This window comes from Palaemon carinicauda, chromosome 10 (genome assembly GCF_036898095.1).
Source record: "Palaemon carinicauda isolate YSFRI2023 chromosome 10, ASM3689809v2, whole genome shotgun sequence".
Classification (NCBI taxonomy): domain Eukaryota; kingdom Metazoa; phylum Arthropoda; class Malacostraca; order Decapoda; family Palaemonidae; genus Palaemon; species Palaemon carinicauda.
This window is the reverse complement of record NC_090734.1, coordinates 65,680,862-65,700,861: the sequence shown is the minus strand read 5'-3', so window position 1 is coordinate 65,700,861 and position 20,000 is coordinate 65,680,862. Positions and strand designations below refer to the sequence as shown.

The 20,000-nt window shown below is 39.5% G+C and overlaps 1 protein-coding gene across 2 annotated transcripts in view; it reads left to right on the top strand.

The window, feature by feature from the left end:
* Positions 1-20,000, top strand: part of LOC137648622 (uncharacterized) — a 448,032-nt gene that overhangs the window by 136,929 nt on the left and 291,103 nt on the right. The window lies entirely within an intron of this gene.

Here is a 20,000-nt window from a genome sequence, read left to right as displayed (position 1 = left end):
AATTTCAGCACTAATCCTTTTAAATATATATATATATATATATATATATATATATATATATATATATATATATATATATATATATATATATATATAAAACTTTTGTATTATAAATATAAGAAGAAAAGAAATATCGATTAAATTTTCAGAGAATTATAATTTCATGGAGTAATAATGAAATTATTTATCATATGGTATATATTCTGAAATAAGGGGACACTTGCGTAGAAACAGAGTTACAAGAAGCCTTCAAGAATGGGAGACAATTAGCTGATCTGGAACAAAGCAGCAATAGATGAGGTTAAATAGAATTTTGACAGTTTTCTTTTGCAATTACCAACATTGACAATTATTATATTTGCTCGTGAGCCAATCTTTTGACACTGAATATCAAAAGATAGTTTGTTACATAACATTACATAACATAATGTGGGTAATTTTTCATATGCAGAATTTATGAGAAAGAATCCATACAAGGATATGTGTAGTTCTTTTCAAATCTGAAATAGATAATTTCAACTATATATATATATATATATATATATATATATATATATATATATATATATATATATATATATATATATATATATATATATATATATATATATATATATATATATATATATATATATATATATATGTATTTATATATATGTTGTGTGCGTGTTTTTTTATATATATATATATATATATATATATATATATATATATATATATATATATATATATATATATATATATGTATGTATGTATCAAGATAACTAATATTTACAATAATCCCTCACCATATTGCGTTCATATATTGTGATCTCAGTACATCGTGGATTTAGTAATATATTTCCAATGCTGTACAGAAATCCCTTGATTGTGGTTAGGTAGTTCGTATGATTGGCCTTGATTTTAGTGCTGCCTTTGACCGTGTTAATCATGAGGCCCTTATTTTCCAACTCAAACAGTTGGGAGTGGGTGGGTCGTTTCTTAGCACTATTATTGATTTTCTAAGTAATAGATCTCAAAGAGTTGTTGTTGATGGGCACCATAATGAGTATATGAATGTGATATCCGGTGTTCCACAGGGTAGTGTTCTTGGCCCATTACTTTTCATACTATATACACATGACATGTGGTTTGGGCTAGAAAACAAGATTGTTGCATATGCTGATAATGCTACTCTCTTTGCATCAATTCCATCCCCTGAATGTAGATCTGGGGTTGGTGAATCCCTTAATAGAGATTTAGCTAAACTAAGTGCATGGTGCCAATTATGGGGTATGAAGTTGAATCCTAACAAAACTCAAAGTATGATTGAAAGTAGGTCAAGGACGGTGGCTCCTCAACATCCGGATCTCAGTATTGATAATGTTTCTTTAAATTTGTATGACTCTTTTAAAATTTTATGTGTGATTCTTGACAGAGAAAGACATTAGGTCTGTGTCTTCTTCAATTGCACAAAAAATTGGCTTATTAAGAAAGTTTTAATATTTTGGGAGATCAATCTATTCTGAAGAAATGTTTTAATTCTTTCATTCTACCTTGTTTTGAGTATTGTTCTCCTGTCTGGGTTTAGCTGCTGATTCTCATCTTAATTTGTTGGACAGAAGCTTACGGTCTATTAAATTTCTTATTCCTGATCTAGATATTAATCTTTGGTACCGTCGTTCAATTAGTTCATTATGCATGTTGCATAAGATTTTTCATAACGCTGACCATCCTTTACATTCAGATCTCCCTGGACAATTCTATCCTGTTCGTAATACTAGGCAGGCAGTTAATTCTAATAGTCAGGCCTTCTCCATCATGAGGCTCAATACTACACAGTATTCTGGAAGTTTTATTCCAGCTGTTACCAAGTTGTGGAATGATCTTCCTAATCAGGTAGTTGAATCAGTAGAACTTCAAAAGTTCAAAGTTAGAGCAAATGTTTTTATGTTGACCAGGCGGACATGAGTCATTTTATAGTTTATACATGGCATATCTGTTTTTGACGTTGTTAATAGTTGATATAGGACATATCTCTTTTGACGTTGTTACTGTTTTTAGAATGATTTATGGTTAATTTATTCTCATCATTTATTTATTTCCTTATTTCCATTCCTCACTGGGCTATTTTTCCCTATTGGAGCCCTAAAGCTTATAGCATCTTGCTTTTCCAACTAGGGTTGTAGCTTGGCTAGTAATAATAATAATAATAATAATAATAATAATAATAATAATAATAATAATATGTATATCTGTATAACAGATTTCTCATCATATGGTGGGTTTATGTAGGCTGATTCATTTCATATTCCAAACTTTGGAATCGAAAAATCCCGCAAAATATTTCATTACAAAACATATTTGTCTATTCTACTAGTGGACCGTCCACCATGGTGTTTTGACATACCAGCTTTCAGAAATCGAAAATACGTTTTATTGCTTTTATGTATGCATAAACATATCGTCCATGCTCTCCAGAAGTTTCAGACAATTATTTTTTATAAATAACTAAGATACAGCGATCTATAAATGATGACGTCATCCTTACTGCGTCGTCTGTATGACTGAGTTTGACAGAATCGTCTTTGTGTGTTTACTTATGCACACACACACACACACATATATATAAATAAATATATATATATATATATATATATATATATATATATATATATATATATATATATATATATATATATATATATATATTCACTTATGTTTCGAAATCTCGTTCGTCTGGCAGAAATGGAAGGCATTGGTAGGGCGTAGGTGAACGAAATCTACTCCTATAAGAACAGCAGCCAGAGATTCCAAAGAGGTATAGAAGTTATAATGCATGTGTTAGTTTACTTGCAGTTCGTATGTACATTGTGTTTTCACGTCCTCGGGAACTTTATAGCAAGGCCAATGTTACCTAAGGTCATAGAAAGAACAAATAGTCTTTAAATGATGACGTCATCCTCACTGTGTCATCTGCATGACTGAGTTTGACAGAATCGTCTTTGTTTATTTTTGCATCTGTCTGTCTCTCTCTCTCTCTCTCTCTCTCTCTCTCTCTCTCTCTCTCTCTCTCTCTCTCTCTCTCTCTCTCGAATTATTTCAAACTGTTATTTATACAAATACTATGATACCAATGTTCAACTCACTCTTAGAATCAAATGATGGTTGATCTCTCTCTCTCTCTCTCTCTCTCTCTCTCTCTCTCTCTCTCTCTCTCTCTCTCTCTCTCTCTCTCTCTCTCTCTCTTCTTATTTGAACTGCTATCTATATCATCCAAATGCTATCATTCCAAAGTTAAATTCTCTCAGTATAAAATGATTCATAACTTCTCTCTCTCTCTCTCTCTCTCTCTCCTCTCTCTCTCTCTTCTCTCTCTCTCTCTCTCTCTCTCTCTCTCTCTCTCTCTCTCTCTCTCTCTCTCTCTCTCTTATGTTTCGAAAGCTCGTTCGTCTGTTAGAAATGGAAGGCATTGGTAGAGGGTAGGTGAATGAAAACTAACAGCTACTAGAACACAGCCAGATTTTCCAAAGACGTATATAAGTTATAATGCACGGGTTAGTTTACTTGCAGTTCGTATGTACATTGCATTTTAACAACGTCTTCAGGAACTATTTATCAAGGCCAATGTTACTATGGTCATAGAAAGAACAAAAAGTGAGTAGAGAGCAAGAAAAAAGAACCAAGAAGAGAGGGAAACATGAATAAGATTACAAAGCTGAAATATGCTAAATAAAACACTGGGAACGATGAGAGATCGTTGGTAACTCCTGACATAGTAATAGTAAACTGAGGGGTTAAATACCTCGTTTATGTAGGAATAAACAATAAAAGTTATCATAATAATGTTATCTTGATTTCTTTAAGAAAAATTAGAAAATTTGTTGCAAATCTTTAGGAGCTCATAACTCAAAAACATACAGTACTTATTCACACTTAGGTACATTTTTCTCACTTATTTATTGTTCGATTCTATAGAGAAAGATACCATTGAAACGAGGGATAAAAAACGAATTTTGAGCAGAGCGGAAAATCTATTTTTGGGTGAGATAGCCATGTCATCCTGATGGAAGGTTCCTTCCAGTAGCTCCGTAGGGTATATTTGACTACAGTGATATTCCCAGAGAATTTAACTAAAAGTCTCCAGAATTCTAACTTCTGGCGCGAATATCCTTAAAGTTTCCTTTTAGGATATTGCATAATATCAGGGGACGTATTCTTGACACGCCAAATAGCAATCTGCACCCCACATAGTGTTTACACTTCGAGGGGGAAAAGTGGCAAAATAAAAAAGGAGCCGTTACAAAATTCTCCTCCTCCGTTACTGTTTGAGTACCCAGATGGCGCCATAATTGTCGGCCATCTTTATTCCATTGTAGCGTTAAGCCGGTACTTTTAGATACAATATTATCGGGAGGGAACCTGCCAAGGCCTTTCATAGAAAGGAGGGCGGGTCCATCAGGACGACATGGCTATCTCACCCAAAAAGAGATTTTTCGCTTCGCTCAAAATCGGTTTTTTGGGCTCAGGCCATGTCGTCCTGTTGGAAGTTTACCAGAGCATTAATGTATCGTGGATTTCCCAGTTATGCCTTTCGACTTCAAGACAATCTTTCCATAGTCCTATAGACCTAAGAGACCTATGACATTACCGTTATATGTCATTTCTGCTAATCATATACTATGTTAGTGCTTCCTGCCCCCTACAGGGAAAAGTCAAACTAGACTCGGAAAAAGTCTCGAAGTTGCATATCTTATGTAACCCACCTAGCATTCAAAAGAGACATGCAGATCTCACTGTATGTCATTAGCCAAAGTTTGTATCAGGTATTGGAACAAGTTACCTCTAGCTAGAAAGGTTTGTATAAATGTAGGAACAAAATTATTACTTTTGTTCAATTACATCATGCAGAATAAAGGGTTAAATAAATGCTCACATATAGATTTTATTATAAATGTTTAGGGCGAAATAAGACGCACAAAACAGTTAATCATTTATTGTTAAACAATAAATAAGGTTCAACATACATTTTCAATAATGTAAAAAAGGCAAATAAAAAAATCATTTCAATAACATGGACATGATAAATTAGGTCAGCAGGCTTGTTTTATCTGAAAAAATAAAACTTTGCCACCTCACATGAAAAAATTTACCAGAAATTTTACTGTCTTTCTGAGAATTTATCTATTTACACTTGTGTAATAAACACATGGCACTAGTGTTCAGTCAATGTTATATCACCTTAGTATATTGGAACAGTCCATAATGTTATGTTGATGACATTTCACTACCATGTTGCACTATAAGGTGCCAACATGCACACCCTTCGGAATTACCGTCCCATATAATTCCCTGTTCCTCGCAGCACTAAGCGACAGGTTTTAACACACTACCTGCCGCTACCAAGTAACGCTTGAGCTCCTGCACTTACTTCGCGTAGTGTTTAAAGAGCACTCTGGATGACTTCCATCTAGTAAACGAGCAAAGATTCTGGAAGTCCATCAGCTGCGGGTGTACTGTCAGGATCCGCTCTGCAAATAAAGTAAGTGATCTTCGCCCTTAGTTGTTTTAGTGACAGGTTTGAACCCGATGTTTCCCCTTTAAAGGGCTGTCCTCCCCTGAAGTCTGAAGTTCTGCGAAGATAGACCTTTAGACTCTCCACTGGACACAGCGAGAAATCTTCCTTCAGAGGGCAGATTCTCCAGGGACCACACCTCTTAGTGGGTAGCTCATTCTTGGCGAGAAAAGATGGGTCGGGAAAGATATTTATCTCACCTGTTTCAGCAAACTGGATATGGCCTTCTTCCCTAGACGAGGCCACTATCTCACTAACTCTAGCCACTGAGGCTAGAGCCAACAAGAAAATAACTTTCTGAGTCAAATCTTTCAAAGAGCAAGCCTCATTGTCCAAACTTGAGGCAAAATGTAGCACCTTATCAAGAGACCAGGAGATGGGCCTTGGAGGTGCTGCGGGTCTAAGTCTGGCACAGGCCCTAGGTATTTTATTAAAGATTTCATTAGACAAGTCTATCTGGAAGGCATACAGTAGAGGTCTTGTCAAGGCAGATTTACACATGGTTATCGTGTTGGCTGCTAGACCTTGTTCATGAAGGTGAATAAAGAAAGACAAACAGAAATCCATCGAGATTTCCTTTGGATTCTTTGCCTTGACAAAAGTTACCCATTTCTTCCAAGATGACTTATATTGCCTTCTGGCAGATTTTGACTTATATTCCTCCAAGAAGTCAATACTTTCCTTCGAGATCCCGAACCTTTTCTTAACTGCTAGGGAGAGAAAATCATGAGATGAAGGTCCTGGGTTTTCTGTAATGAAGCGAAGACAGTCGACTTCTGAACTTGTTGAGACAGGACTGGATCCGGCAGAGGAATCAGTCTCGGCTGTAACTCCAGAATCAAGCGGAACCAGTTGCTCCAGGGCCACTTGGGAGCCACTAGGGCTGCTGTTCCCTGGAATAATCTTAGCTTGATGAGGACCTTCAACAGCAGGTTGGGCAGAGGGAACAGGTAAATCCTGGTCCATTTGTTCCAGTCCAGGGACATGGTGTCCACTGCTTCCGCTCGAGGGTCCTCGTACGGAGCCACGTACTGAGGAATTTTCTTGTTGTCGCTCGTTGCGAAGAGGTTTATCTGCAGTTCTGGGACTTGATGCAAGATGAAGGAGAATGATTTTGCGTCTAGGGACCATTCTGACTCTATCGGAGTTATCCTGGATAGAGCGTCCGCTGTCACATTGCGGAACCCTTGAAGGTGAACTGCTAAGTGCCAATTCTTCTTTTCTGCTAGTCGGAAGATGCCAAACATCACTTGGTTGAATTGAGGCGACCTTGAGCCTTGATGATTCAGACATTTTACCACTACTTCGCTGTCCAGAATCAGTCTTATGTGGACTGAAGGACGAGGGGACAATTTCTTCAATGTAAGAAAGACTGCCATGGCCTCCAAGATGTTGATGTGAAAAGTCCTGAACAGGGAGGACCAAGTTCCTTGAGCTCTGCACTGATGGGAGTGCCACCCCCCCCCCCCATCCTTCCAGTGATGCATCAGTATGGATGACGACTGAGGGTGGAGGCAGTTGCAGAGGTATTGACCTTCTGAGCTTTGCGGCCTCTGACCATGGCTTGAGAAGTGATCGTAGCCGAATCGGTAGTGGTCTTCTTAAATCTCTTCAAGCATTTGATGCGTATCTTCTCCAGACTCCTGAAGCATCTTTCAGCTGTGCTTTTAGCACTGGGTCTGTCACTGAAGCAAATTGGAGGGAGCCCAGCACTCTCTCCTGTTGACATCTTGAAATCCAACAGGATTTTAGGAGTCTCTTGATAGATCCCGCTATCTCTCTCCTCTTCTTTAATAGGATGGAGAGGCGATGTGACTGTAAGTCCTAATGTATGCCCAGCCATTGGAACTTCTGAGCTGGAGATAGTTGAGACTTTTCGGTGTTGATCTTAAATCCTAGATGTTCCAGGAACTGGATCACCTTCTTGGATGCCTGCAAGCATTCCGCTTCCGATGCTGCCCACACCAGCCAATCGTCCAGGTATGACACCACCTGTATGCCTTGCAGGCATAGTTGTTGCACGACTGCTTCTGCAATCTTCGTGAAGATCCTTTGGGCTATGTTTAGCCTGAAGGGCATGGCTTTGAAAACATACTTTCTTTTTTGTAGCCTGAAACCTAGGTAGGAGGAGATCTGGCGATTCATCGGAATATGCCAATAGGCGTCCGCCATGTCTATGGCGACTGTGTATGCCTTTTTGGGCAATAGGGCCCTTATGTGTTGTAGGGTTAACATCTTGAACTTGTTGCTCTCGATAAACTTGTTGAGAGGAGACAAATCCAGAATGACTCTGAGTTTGTTTGAGTCCTTCTTGGGAACACAAAACAGCCTTCCTTGAAATTTGATGGACTTTGCCCTCTTGATCCCCAGTTTGCTCAAGAGCTCCCAGACGTATTCTTCCAGAACGTGGGTGGAGTGTTGGAAGAACTGAGGAAATGTTGGTGGAGCTTTCTTCCAGCTCCAGCCTAGTTCATTCTAGATTATGCTGTGGGCCCAGGGATCGAAGGTCCAACGATCCCTGAAGAGTCGGAGTCTTCCTCCTACCGGAAGCATCTCATTGCCTCTGGTTTCCGGAGGGCTTGCCTCCTCGACCGCTTCCTCCCCTACCTCCTCTTCCTCTAGAGGGACGTCTAGAGGAATCTCTACCTGAGCCCCTACTCCTAGGGTGAAAGGTAGTGGTCTGCCTCTCATAAGCCGGAGTAAAGGCTGGTGACTGAGTCACTGGTTGCTGGGGTATCAACTGGTAGGTAGGTGGAGGTTGTACCACCATCTTTGGCGCTGCGGTCACTGGAAGTTGTTGCCTACCAGGGCGAGATGGCACTCTTGGTCTTTTTGTTTTTCTCTTAGGTTGGGGACCCTCATCTGGAGAAGTCCTCCTTTTTGCCAACATGCCCCACTTCTGGAGATTTCTATTCTCTGTGGTGGCCTTGTCGACAATTTCCCTAACTAGATCGTTCGGAAACAGATCTTTCCCCCAGATGTTGGAAGATATAAACTTCCTTTGCTCGTGTTTGACTGCAGTTGAGGCTAACACAAACTCTCCACAATCCCTTCTTGCCTTAACAAAGCTGTAGAAGTCTTTTGTTAAGGTTGCCGAATGTGCCTTGGCCAGGACCATGAACATTTCTGGGGTCCTTTGCTCGCTGGCCATTGCTTCCATGGACACCAAGAGGGACAGAGAGGCAGCAAGCCTCTCCTTCATATCTTGTTCTCTACGTAGGAGAAACTCAGACAACTTAGGGAGGTTCTCGTTGAACTGGCGTCCAGCAATGCCGGCCTCCAACTTCCCGACTGAGAAGGTTAGCTGAATGTCCTTCCAGTCACTATGATCAGCTGGTAAGGCCAGGGAGAAGGGCCAACACTCTTCTAGTGTAGGGCAAGGTTTCCCTGCCTCCACTACCTTAACCACTGCCCTAAATGATTTCTCCACGAAGGGGAAAACCATAGATCTAGGAGCAAGAAAAGAAGGATGCTTCTTGCTCAGGGCCGGCACCTTAGAATTGGTGAAGCCCTTGTCCTTCAGACTGCTGGCGAACAAAGCCTGAGCCTTCGAATGGTCAAGCACTATGACCTCCTTAGGCTCTGTTTTCTCCTTAGAAACTGGTTCTGTCCTAAGATGAACGAAGCAGTCCGGATAGGACTCAAAGCTAGGCCAGAACTCGACGTCCTCAATGGGGACAGCGCCAAGCTTCTCAGAAATGACGATCTTGCCATTTGTTATAGGCATGTAATCGGTATGCTTCCATGGGTTGACCTCGGAACACGAGGGAAGATCCTTCACATTGAGTCTCCATTGAGACCCGTGGTAAAGCGTGATCCGAAGAATCTCCTTGAGTTCAGCCTCCCTCTTCTCGATCTTCTTATCATACATGTCCATCATAGCTCTGATGGCAGCCAGAGTGTCGTCCGACTTCGTAGGCTGAGGAGCAGATGATGTAGAGGGAACAGGTTCTGGTGCAGGAACCGACGAAACAGAGATTGTTTCGACCTCCTCCTCTTCCATCTCAGGAGCCACCGTTGACTCCTCTTCTCGACCTTCTGCCAAAAGGTCCTTCTCGGTGTCCTCTGACACCTCTGACATCCTTTCATCATCTAGATGGATGTCCTTCATCGCATCCGAGACATCCGTGTCGACAAATAGCTGGATGCAAGGGATCTCAGGGTGAGGCTGAGGAACAACAGCATGTGCAGATGCTTTAGGGAATAGCAGGGCTCTCATACGCTCAGTAGGGAGGTAAGGCCGCATGGAGTTCTTTTGAAAACCACGCACCTATTTGCATAGCTTATCCCGAGCTACATCCCTTGACTCTGCTGTCTTGGGATTTTCGAAAGCCTCACTTAGCAGGTCCTTACATACTGCACATACCTGTGGGTCACAGTATTTCAGAGTTCCCTTAGTGATGGAACAGCGGGGGTGTGTCCTACACCCCAGATGGCCATAGAAGTTCTTGCGGCGGGCGCTGCAGAACACGCAGAAAGGAGAATAATATGAGTATATTGTAGTCTATCTCATTAGACTTATAAATATTATCATAAGTATTATAATAAAAATTTCCATACTATTTTATTGCAAAAAGCTTAGGATAGGTAAGCTGGAAATGAAATAGGAAAGACACATACACATGATTCCCGCCCAGCCAATTGCTGTGACCTCCCTCACTATTAATTCTAGGGTATCTTCTATAGGAGGCCCAAAGGAAGATTCTAGTCCCTAAGGATAGAGTAGCGTAAACAACACCCACTTCCAAAAGAATTAATAGTGAGGATTAAAGGACTGATCAACAATCAGTGTAAAGAAAAGGGAATTCCTTCCCCAATTCTATTGGGTCCCAACAATAGATTGTGCCTGGAAGCACAGAGCATGTTAGAAAACTTTAGCAACTGTATAAATAAATCCCATAGTTTTCAGTCTGCAGTATACTCTATACTGCAGATGTACTGGCTACAGTTTTCATATGCAGCAGTTACTGCCGGCATGCTGCCGCCAAGGCTAGTACTTAGACTTGATTCACTGACACAAAATTTATTATATGTATATATGGCAGCCCTCCGACTTGCCGGCGATCCACCGGACTGCTGGCACTTCACCGGCTGCCGGCAGGTCACCAACTGAAGGCACACCATCCAAGCCATCATTCAATGTGACTAGATAGTAGGCAAGTACAAACACTAAAAATAGTCGGAGGCAGCCGCCTTGCCGGCAAACCCCCAGACTGCCAGCAGCACGCCGGCTACCGGAGGGTCACTGACCATCCCAACCATCATTCAATGTGACTGAGTAGTGGACAAGTACAGACACCGCCGGCTCTCGCCGGCAGAGTCAGAGTGACAGTGAATCAATGGCTGTCGGACCATGAGCCTAGCCTGCATCTTGCCGGCAAGGTTAGTAGTCGGCAGCCACCCAGTAGTTGGTGGCACTAGCCGATAGATAGAGAGAAAGTAAGGAGTGAAGGCAGATGAAAAACAGTGGCGGCACTAGCCACTGAATCATTACCTTCCTCCTGAATGGTGGTTCAAATGGAAGGGGAGACATATCATGGTCAAGCTTCCATCCATCCGCAGCTATTCCGGAATCAGTCTGACAAAGGCAGCAGCGGATGGCAGCCCAAGAGAGGGCTGAAGAACCCTCAAAAGCAAAGGGTCTCCAGCCTGCAGCTAGACCTGCCGAAACAGCTATCCCAGAGCCACATGTCTTAAAGGAACTGAACGACTAGGCCATACAGACAGAAGGACTGAGCCGACCCTACAACCCACCGGCACACGGTGAAATTGTAGGACGACGGACACAGAGATGTGATGGCTAGGCCAACACTAAAGGACAGAAAGGGACGGGGAAAGGGTCCTGTAGGAGGTGTGATAGGAGCGGGCAAGCCGTCCCTATCACTCTATAAGGAAACTCTGTTTCATTATCATCAGCATCCTAGGCCTAAGGAGAGTACATTCTCCAGCCTAGGGTGTGCTAATACAGAAAAGGGGGCAGCATCATCAAGCCGTCACCTGACATAAAGAAACAGAGTTCCCATGCCTACGTCATCCCAGGCCAAGAATAAACACTATCCTTAGCCTAGGGTCTGCAGGCAAAGGACTAGTCGCTAGACCACAGGGAGAAGGGGATCACATGACCCCTCCAAGTGCAGCCTAGGGAGGCAAGGCCTCCTATGCCAGCCAGCTAAGTCCAATAGGGGAGTACATTCACCCTAATGGGCAGCTAAAGGCACACAACAAGTACTCTGAGGTTCTGACCCAAACTCAAAGCTCATGAACAATGGCTTAGTAAAGGGGCAGAAAACCCTAGCCTAACCTTACCATAATCACAATTCAAGGTAAGGCCAGCTAGAATCATAGCCATAGGCTATACTCAGAGGGAAGGAGAGATTACCTTATATATAAAGGTAACTGGGGAGATTGTATGAAAGTATACTAAAGCCACTAGGCTATTAGCCTAGTGACAATCAGATCGACTACCTGATTCATCGAAGCTCTTACGTATACTATCTTGGAAGAGGAAATTTATTATTCAATCGATATATCCTACATGTATAAATTGCCTATTATCTTCATTTAATTCTAATAAAACCAGGAACTCCTATTATATCATGCAGGAGAGTAAACTAAAACGCCTAGGCTAGGAAACCTAGCGTCAACAAAATCAGCTACTTAATTCGCCGAAACTAAAGAATACTATCGGCATAATATAATTAATTCCTAGCAATGAAGACTGCATAGCTAAATATATTTATTTCAGCTATTATACTGGGAAAGTCGTTCTGGCTAACTAAATAACACATGCGTTACGAACGACAGTGCAATAGCTCTCCCAAAAACATAGTTTATTTCGAGTTAAATCTTTACTTTACGGCCAGAGCTAAATTTATACAGTATAAAAATTAAATACTCAACTTTCTAGAGGCAGAACACGCTGGAGATTGCATTATAAATCCAAAATAGCGAAAGAGCACTGGGAAAAATCACCGAGCTGACGCGCTACAGAAAAAGGAATAAAGATGGCCGACAATTATGGCGCCATCTGGGTACTCAAACAGTCATGGAGGAGGAGAATTTTGTAACGGCTCCTCTTTATTTTGCCATTTTTCCTTCTCGAAGCGTATACACTATGTGGGGTGCAGATTGCTATGTGGCGTGTCAAGAATACGTCCCCTGATATCATGCAATATCCTAAAAGGAAACTTTAAGGATATTCGCGCCAGAAGTTAGAATTCTGGAGACCTTTAGTTAAATTCTCTGGGAATATCACTGTAGTCAAATATACCCTAGGAAGCTACTGAAAGGAACTTTCCATCAGGACGACATGGCCTGAGCCCCAAAACCCACAATTTCGTTAGACGGAATTTTTATCTTATTTTTACTTTCTTTTCACGATTATTTTGCGTCTAGACGAGGAAAAATTAATAAAAAAATCGTAGAAAAACAGGGAAATAAAAATTCCGTCTCACAGAATTGTTCGGTTTATAAAGTAATTTTCATGGTATAAGATTGAATATAATTGGTGTCGTATTAGTGGAGAAAATGTACCTAACTGTTTTGTTTAAATCAGGATTTTTGCTAATAAATCAAAGAGTTTTTTATCAAATGACTTGAAATTTTTATATGATGAAGGTAATATATATATATATATATATATATATATATATATATATATATATATATATATATATATATATATATATATATATATATATATATATATATATATATATCTAAAACATATATAGAAATGGTGAATTTTGGATCATTAGAAAAAAAATGGTGGACATGGTGGACGGTCCACTTTGTAAATTCCGGAAATTTGGTTTTGCTTCATAATTATTGAATTTTTGTGCACCTCTTGCATGACTACTACATATATTTCTGATAGGAATATGATGAAGTAAATCATACATTGTTGTTAGCTATGTAGATTCAGACATTTTAATATATATGATAGTAGTCTCTCTCTCTCTCTCTCTCTCTCTCTCTCTCTCTCTCTCTCTCTCTCTCTCTCTCTCTCTCTCTCTCTCTCTCTTAAATAGGGGATAAAAATGTAGAATGTGGAACCAAGAGTACCATATAGATCTCTCCTTCACTGAAATAAAAGAAAAAGTATTCCCACACACAACAACTCTCACCTTTGACCTCGTAAGTTTGCTGTTGAAGGAGCACGACTCAGTTGACTCTGAGGCTACTCAGTGAATTAGGAATAACTACACTTGAACCTCTCATCACTATTCCTTGTGTTACACTCAAATCATACCATATATCCTTATAGGGTTTACAATTTTCCTCTTTTCTACATAAGTCCCTACCTGTCATTAAACTCTCTAAAACCTTTCTAAGTACTGGGTCTCTCTTGGTACTGTGTGCTACATTCCTTGCTGTAGTGGGTACATCATATACAGAAATAACAGAATACTGTCATCATACTCTTCTGGAGCTTTGTGTACTGGTAATCTAGATAAAGCATCTGCATTACCCATCTTTGATGTTGGACGGTATTCTATATCATAGTGGTACGCGGCTAATGTAATTGCCCAACATTCCAGTCTTGCAGCTACCAACGTAGGTAAACTTGCTTTTGGACCCAATATTGCTAATAAAGGTTTATGATCTGTAACAAGTGTGAACTTTTTCCTACCATAAAGATACATATGGAATTTCTTAACTCCATACACTAATGCTAAACCTTCTTTTTCTATTTGAGAGTAATTCCTTTCTGCCTTGTTCAATACTCTAGAAGTGAATGCAATTGGTTTTTCTGTTCCATCTGGCATTACATGAGATAATACTGCACCTAAACCTATGTTTGATGCATCACATACTAATTTAACTTGTAAATCCATTTCATAATGTACTAGGAATGTAGGTTATGTTATTTCCTGTTGGATTCTTTCAAAAGATTCCTGACACTCTTTTGTCCACTTCCATTCTACACCCTTATTCAACAAATTATACAATGGATGTGCAATTGTAGACAAATTCTGAATGAAATTCCCATAAAATGTTACTAAACCTAAAAATTATTGTAATTCTTGAACATTTTCTGGTACTTTGGTTGATTGTACAGCTTTAATCTTCTCTTTAGTTTTGTGAATACCCTTGCCATTAATTACAAAACCTAAGTATTCCACTGAATCAACTTCTAAAATACATTTGCTCTTATTTACTCTAATATTATGTTCCTTCAACTTCTTCAGAACTGTTCGCAATATCTCTCTATGTTCTCTTGTGTCTTTACCCGCAATTAAAATATCATCTATAAAAATGAATACTCCTTGCATTCCTGAAAAAATCTTATAGATAGTTTGTTGCCATATAACTGGACAACTTGCAACTCCATAAGGTAATCTCTTTGGTCTAAACAAACCAAAGGATGTATTTCCTGTACATAATTCTTGTGAACTTTCATCCATGGGAAGCTGTTGAAATGCTTGTCTTAAATCTAACTTAGAAGAAAACAGTGCATCTAGACATAGTTGCAAACATGTCTTTCGGATTTGGTAATGGATGTTGAGCTACTCGCATTTTCCTTCATAATAGGTATTAATGGAGTAGCCCAATCTGAATATGTAACCTTTTCCCATGAACCTTTATTTCCTAATCTCCTGATTTCTGTTTCAACTGCACTTTTCAATGCACACGGTACTGTTCTGAGAGCACAAAATCTAGGAGCACTGTCAGGTTTCAAAACTAAAATAGCCTTTGCATTCCTTACTGTACCCACTTTATCTTCAAATACGTCTTGAAACTCTGATATGATATTATCCACAGACACTTCATTTTTGTGTTCATCTTGTCTACCTGTAACCTTCAAAATACTAGGCCAATCTAATTTCAAATACTGTAGCCAATCCAAACCTAGCAAAATTTGTCCTTTACCTTTTACTACTGTTAATGGCATTCTCTCTACTTTCTGTTCTTTGTACTGTACTTCTACGTTCGAAGCACCTATTACCATAATATCAAAACCATTAAAACCTTTCAAAATTCTATTTGTACCTTCTAATAAAAAAATTAGGAATGCTTTTAGCTGTTTTCTCAGACATAATTGATACATCGGCTGCTGTGTCAACTTACATCAAAATTGATTTACCATTTATGATTACTTCTACCATGATATGTTTCTTTGCATTTTTATTGGCAGAATTTATGTGAAACGCAAATTCAGTTTCTGACTTATCCTGATTATCATGAACATTACCGCATTATTCTCTAGGCCAATAATATCAACCGTAGCATTTATTTTCTTTGTGTGCTGTTTAGGGAATATACAAGCAGTTGCAAAATGACACAGCTTTCTACAATTCTGGCATGTTTGTCCAGTAGCAGGGCATTTCTTTGCTTCATATGCAAGATGATCAGTTTTACCACACCTATAACACTGGGTTTTTCCTGTTGTTTCTGTGTATAGGCCTGATTCTGACATTTATGAGCATTAGTGTTAGGCACTTTTCTATGACTAGGCTTCGACATATTCCTTCTCTTATTCTCATTTTTTTCCCACTTGGAATCTATTGTACTCATTTTAGAATTTTCCATTCTATTGCTTGTAGAACTACCTATTATGTTACTTTGCCTATTTTATGTTTCTAAAGCTTTGCCTATTATCAATACCTTTTCTAATGTTAAATCTTTTTCTTACAACAATTTATTTCTTAGCTCTTGTGATGTGCAATGTGCAATAACTTATGATCTATGATAACATTTTCTAACTCTAGAAATTCACATGAAACAGCTAAATTCTTTAGTCTAGTCACAAATGCATCTAAACTTTCATTTTCTTTCTGATATGCCTGTGCTGTAAATTGATACCTTTCAAAAAATTTATTGACCTGAGGAGCAAAATATGTGATAAGAGCCTTAATTGCAGCTTCACTTGTGTCATCTGTAGGTTGGAATGTCTTAAACACTTCCCGAACTTCTCTACTTGCTGTATGAAGTAATAATGCCTTCTTTTGGGCATCCTTCACATTCCCTAATGCTTCTAAATAAATCTTAAATTCCTCACACCACTGTTGCCATCGTGTTGCAACAGAACTGGGTTCAGCTGTGATGCTAAATCGTTCAGGATGTTCAATGTCAAGAGCCATTTTGAATTCTTACCTGGATTAGGTTAGGCTACTGTTCTAAAGTCACTTTGTGATTTCCTACCTTTTTTGTATCCTACCTAACTTTAAAATTCACTTTGTTTTCTTGTTTTGTTTGCTTGTGTTTAATGAAATTCATCTGGTCAGCTGCATGGGGAATCCTCTTGGCTTTTTCTTATGCTTCTCTTGCAATAATTTTTCTTCTGCTTCTCTATGATCTCTGCCTGTATTCGTCATCAGGTCGTCGTCATTTTTATGTTGGTTGAATATTGTCTGGTGATTTCAGCATATTACTCACCGACTTGTCTTTCGGTTTGTGTGGGTTATAATCAGAGACAGACTTCTTATTACAATACATTTAATGTACTTGTGATTACATTGCTCTGTGACTCGGAGCTTCTAAGTTCCAACTCCCAACTGAGCGTCGAGCGTCTCGTAAACAATCTCACAAACCAAAACAACCAAAACAAACATAAGAGCATCGCTCTCAAAAGACTTAAATCCTGCTGCAGTACAAAAGGAAGAAGAATCACATCCTATCTTTGAGGTAATTAATAAATGCTTGAACCCTAATATCAAAATATATTATTTCAGTTATGTAAAATGTATAGCATGTTTTATCAATGATGCTATGTTGCGCTCAATACTTGTAGCATTTGAGGTAATACAGTACATCATTACAATAATACATAACAATCAGCATACCTAGTATTACGAAAGGATGGCTAGAATTATGACAAATCTAAGCAACATACATAACGAACTAATTGAACGACGGTGCCAGAGAATAATATCTAGATCAGGAATAATGATATACAGTGCAGTCCTTTCGTCAAAAAGTATTGAGTAACTCAATCGTACAAGTTACTTTACAGTAGTGTTTGTTCATGACACGTTAGTGAAAAAAATGATATAAATGGATCATAAAAGGGTCGTAACATAAATAAAACCATTTATAATTCTTTTTTTCTCTGTACTTTCAATATCAAGAAATTTCGTTTGCAGACGATTGTGATGTTTGAAGTTCGGCAAGCTTTTCGGGAAGAAGAAAATGCATGGTATGCCGTAATTAATGTAAATAATCACTCAACAGCATGAGAAGTGAAGCTCGTGAAGCGTAAAAAAAGAGTAACCTCCTTCGCCCAGATGATTACTACAAGGCAAGCTATTGGCCGACAGAGGAGAAACAACCAATCAGACCACGATGATAATTTTTGTTGCCACTGATTGGCTGTCTGACAGAAAGATCATTCCCAAGCAAACTAAAGCATTCAGTTCAGCGTATTATCAAGTTCACTTCTATACCTGAGCATAATTCACAACCATAGCCTTTATATTATAGTGTTTGCCTAATTCCATCACTCAACCAACGTAGTCCTGAAGAAGAGTTATTATGTATTCAAAATACGTGTCTACACCAAATAATAAATGGAAAATCTTGAATGCATTTCTCCTGTAATTCAGAGAGAAATAATCTTCGATTTGTTATACGCTCCAAGACATTGTATTTTAGTTATAAACATAGAATAACATGCCCAAGTACCATAAATAGAAGTGGCAGGGCATGGATAACCTGGATAAAAGTGCAAAGGATATTTCACGGAAGAGTGAATAGACTTCAAGAGCCGGTTAGATTTCGCAAGTCATCTTGATATTATAAATCAATACTTATATATTCATCATCTCCACGCTTCATAGTCCTTGGCCATGTAGGCCTGAGTCTTGCAACTCATCTAGTGCCTTGTGGAGCCCAGTTAAACGTTTGGCACTGATTGGCTGTCTGACAGAAAGATCATTCCTAAGCAAACTAGAGCATTCAGTTCAGCGCATTATCAAGTTCACTTCTATACCTAAGCATAATTCTCAACCATAGCCTTTATATTATAGTGTTTGCCTAATTCCATCACTCAACCAACTTTAACATAACTTAGCTTATTTTTTGTTTTGTTTTTATATTTTATATTTTTTTTTTACATTTTCTTTTTTTCTTTTTGATGATTACGTAATTTTAATCACTATCACTCTCTACATTTAAAATTGACTGAATTTCTTTTGCTTCACTCTTTTCCGTTTTCTGTGTTTCACTTTCTTCCGCTTCACTCTTTGCCGTTTTCTTCGATTCACTTACATCCTCTTCATCGCGAGTTTGCTTCGTAGTTTTTTTAAAGAAAGCATCGATAGATAATTGCTTGGTACGGCTTTTCAGAATGTTTCGAAAGTGAGTTAGGCAAACATCATCGAATTGAGAAACTACACGACAAACCTGCAATTTCTTTGGATGGTATTTGTCGATGAAGTCAACCACGTCTTGATATTTTCCTAACACATCTTTTATTTGCGCTGAACCTAACACATGTTCTACCTCCTCGCTCTCTTCCTCGTCATCACTCATGGCCTCCGACATAGCATGGAGTTCCTTGAGCTCATCTGTCGTCAGTTCGTCGTGATGTTCGGCGACGAGTTCCATAACGTCATCTGCGTTGACCTCCAGACCCATGGACTTGCCAAGGGAGACGATTTCCTCTACGGCTTCCGCTGCACCGACCACGGGATCAGGTTCGGGGTCAAAACCCTCGAAATCTCGGGGAGCAACAGCATCAGGCCAAAGCTTCTTCCAAGTGGAATTCAGGGTCCGTCGAGTTAATCCCACCCAATTTCTGTTCATGAAGATACTTCTTCACAGAAGGGCCAAAAACTTGGTTTACCCATTGCACAAAGAATTGCCTAGTGACCCAGGCCTTCGAGTTGGATCGCCAGAAAACATGAAGCTGATCCTTATCGACGTTGTGTGCTTTAAAGGCCCTAGGGTTCTCTGAATGGTAAACAAGTAAGGGCTTGACTTTAAAGTCCCCGCTAGCGTTGGCACATAGGGCAAGAGTCAACCGATCCTTCATTGGTTTATGCCCAGGCAATTTCTCTTCGGCAGTGATGTAGGTTTGACTCGGCATCTTCTTCCAAAACAGCCCGGTTTCATCACAATTAAACACCTTCTGCTCTACGTAGACTTCTTCCTGCACGATCTTTTCAAAGTTCTTGACAAAGTCAGCTGCAGCCTTTGTGTCCGCACTAGCAGCCTCTCCGTGGCGAACAACTGAATGAATCCCGGACCTTTTCTTAAATTTCTCGAACCAGCCACGAGATGCCTTGAAATCATCTGAGGAAGGCTCGGTTGAACTCTCCCCAGCATCACCCCCATAGCTCTCCTCCTTCAAGTCCGTAAAGATGGCGTGCGCCTTCTCGCAGATAACGGTCTCGGTGATGGTGTCGCCAACGATCTCTCTATCCTTAATCCACACTAGTAGAAGTCGTTCCATCTCTTCTATGATAGGGGTACGGCGTTTGAAAATTATAGTGATCCCCTTAGA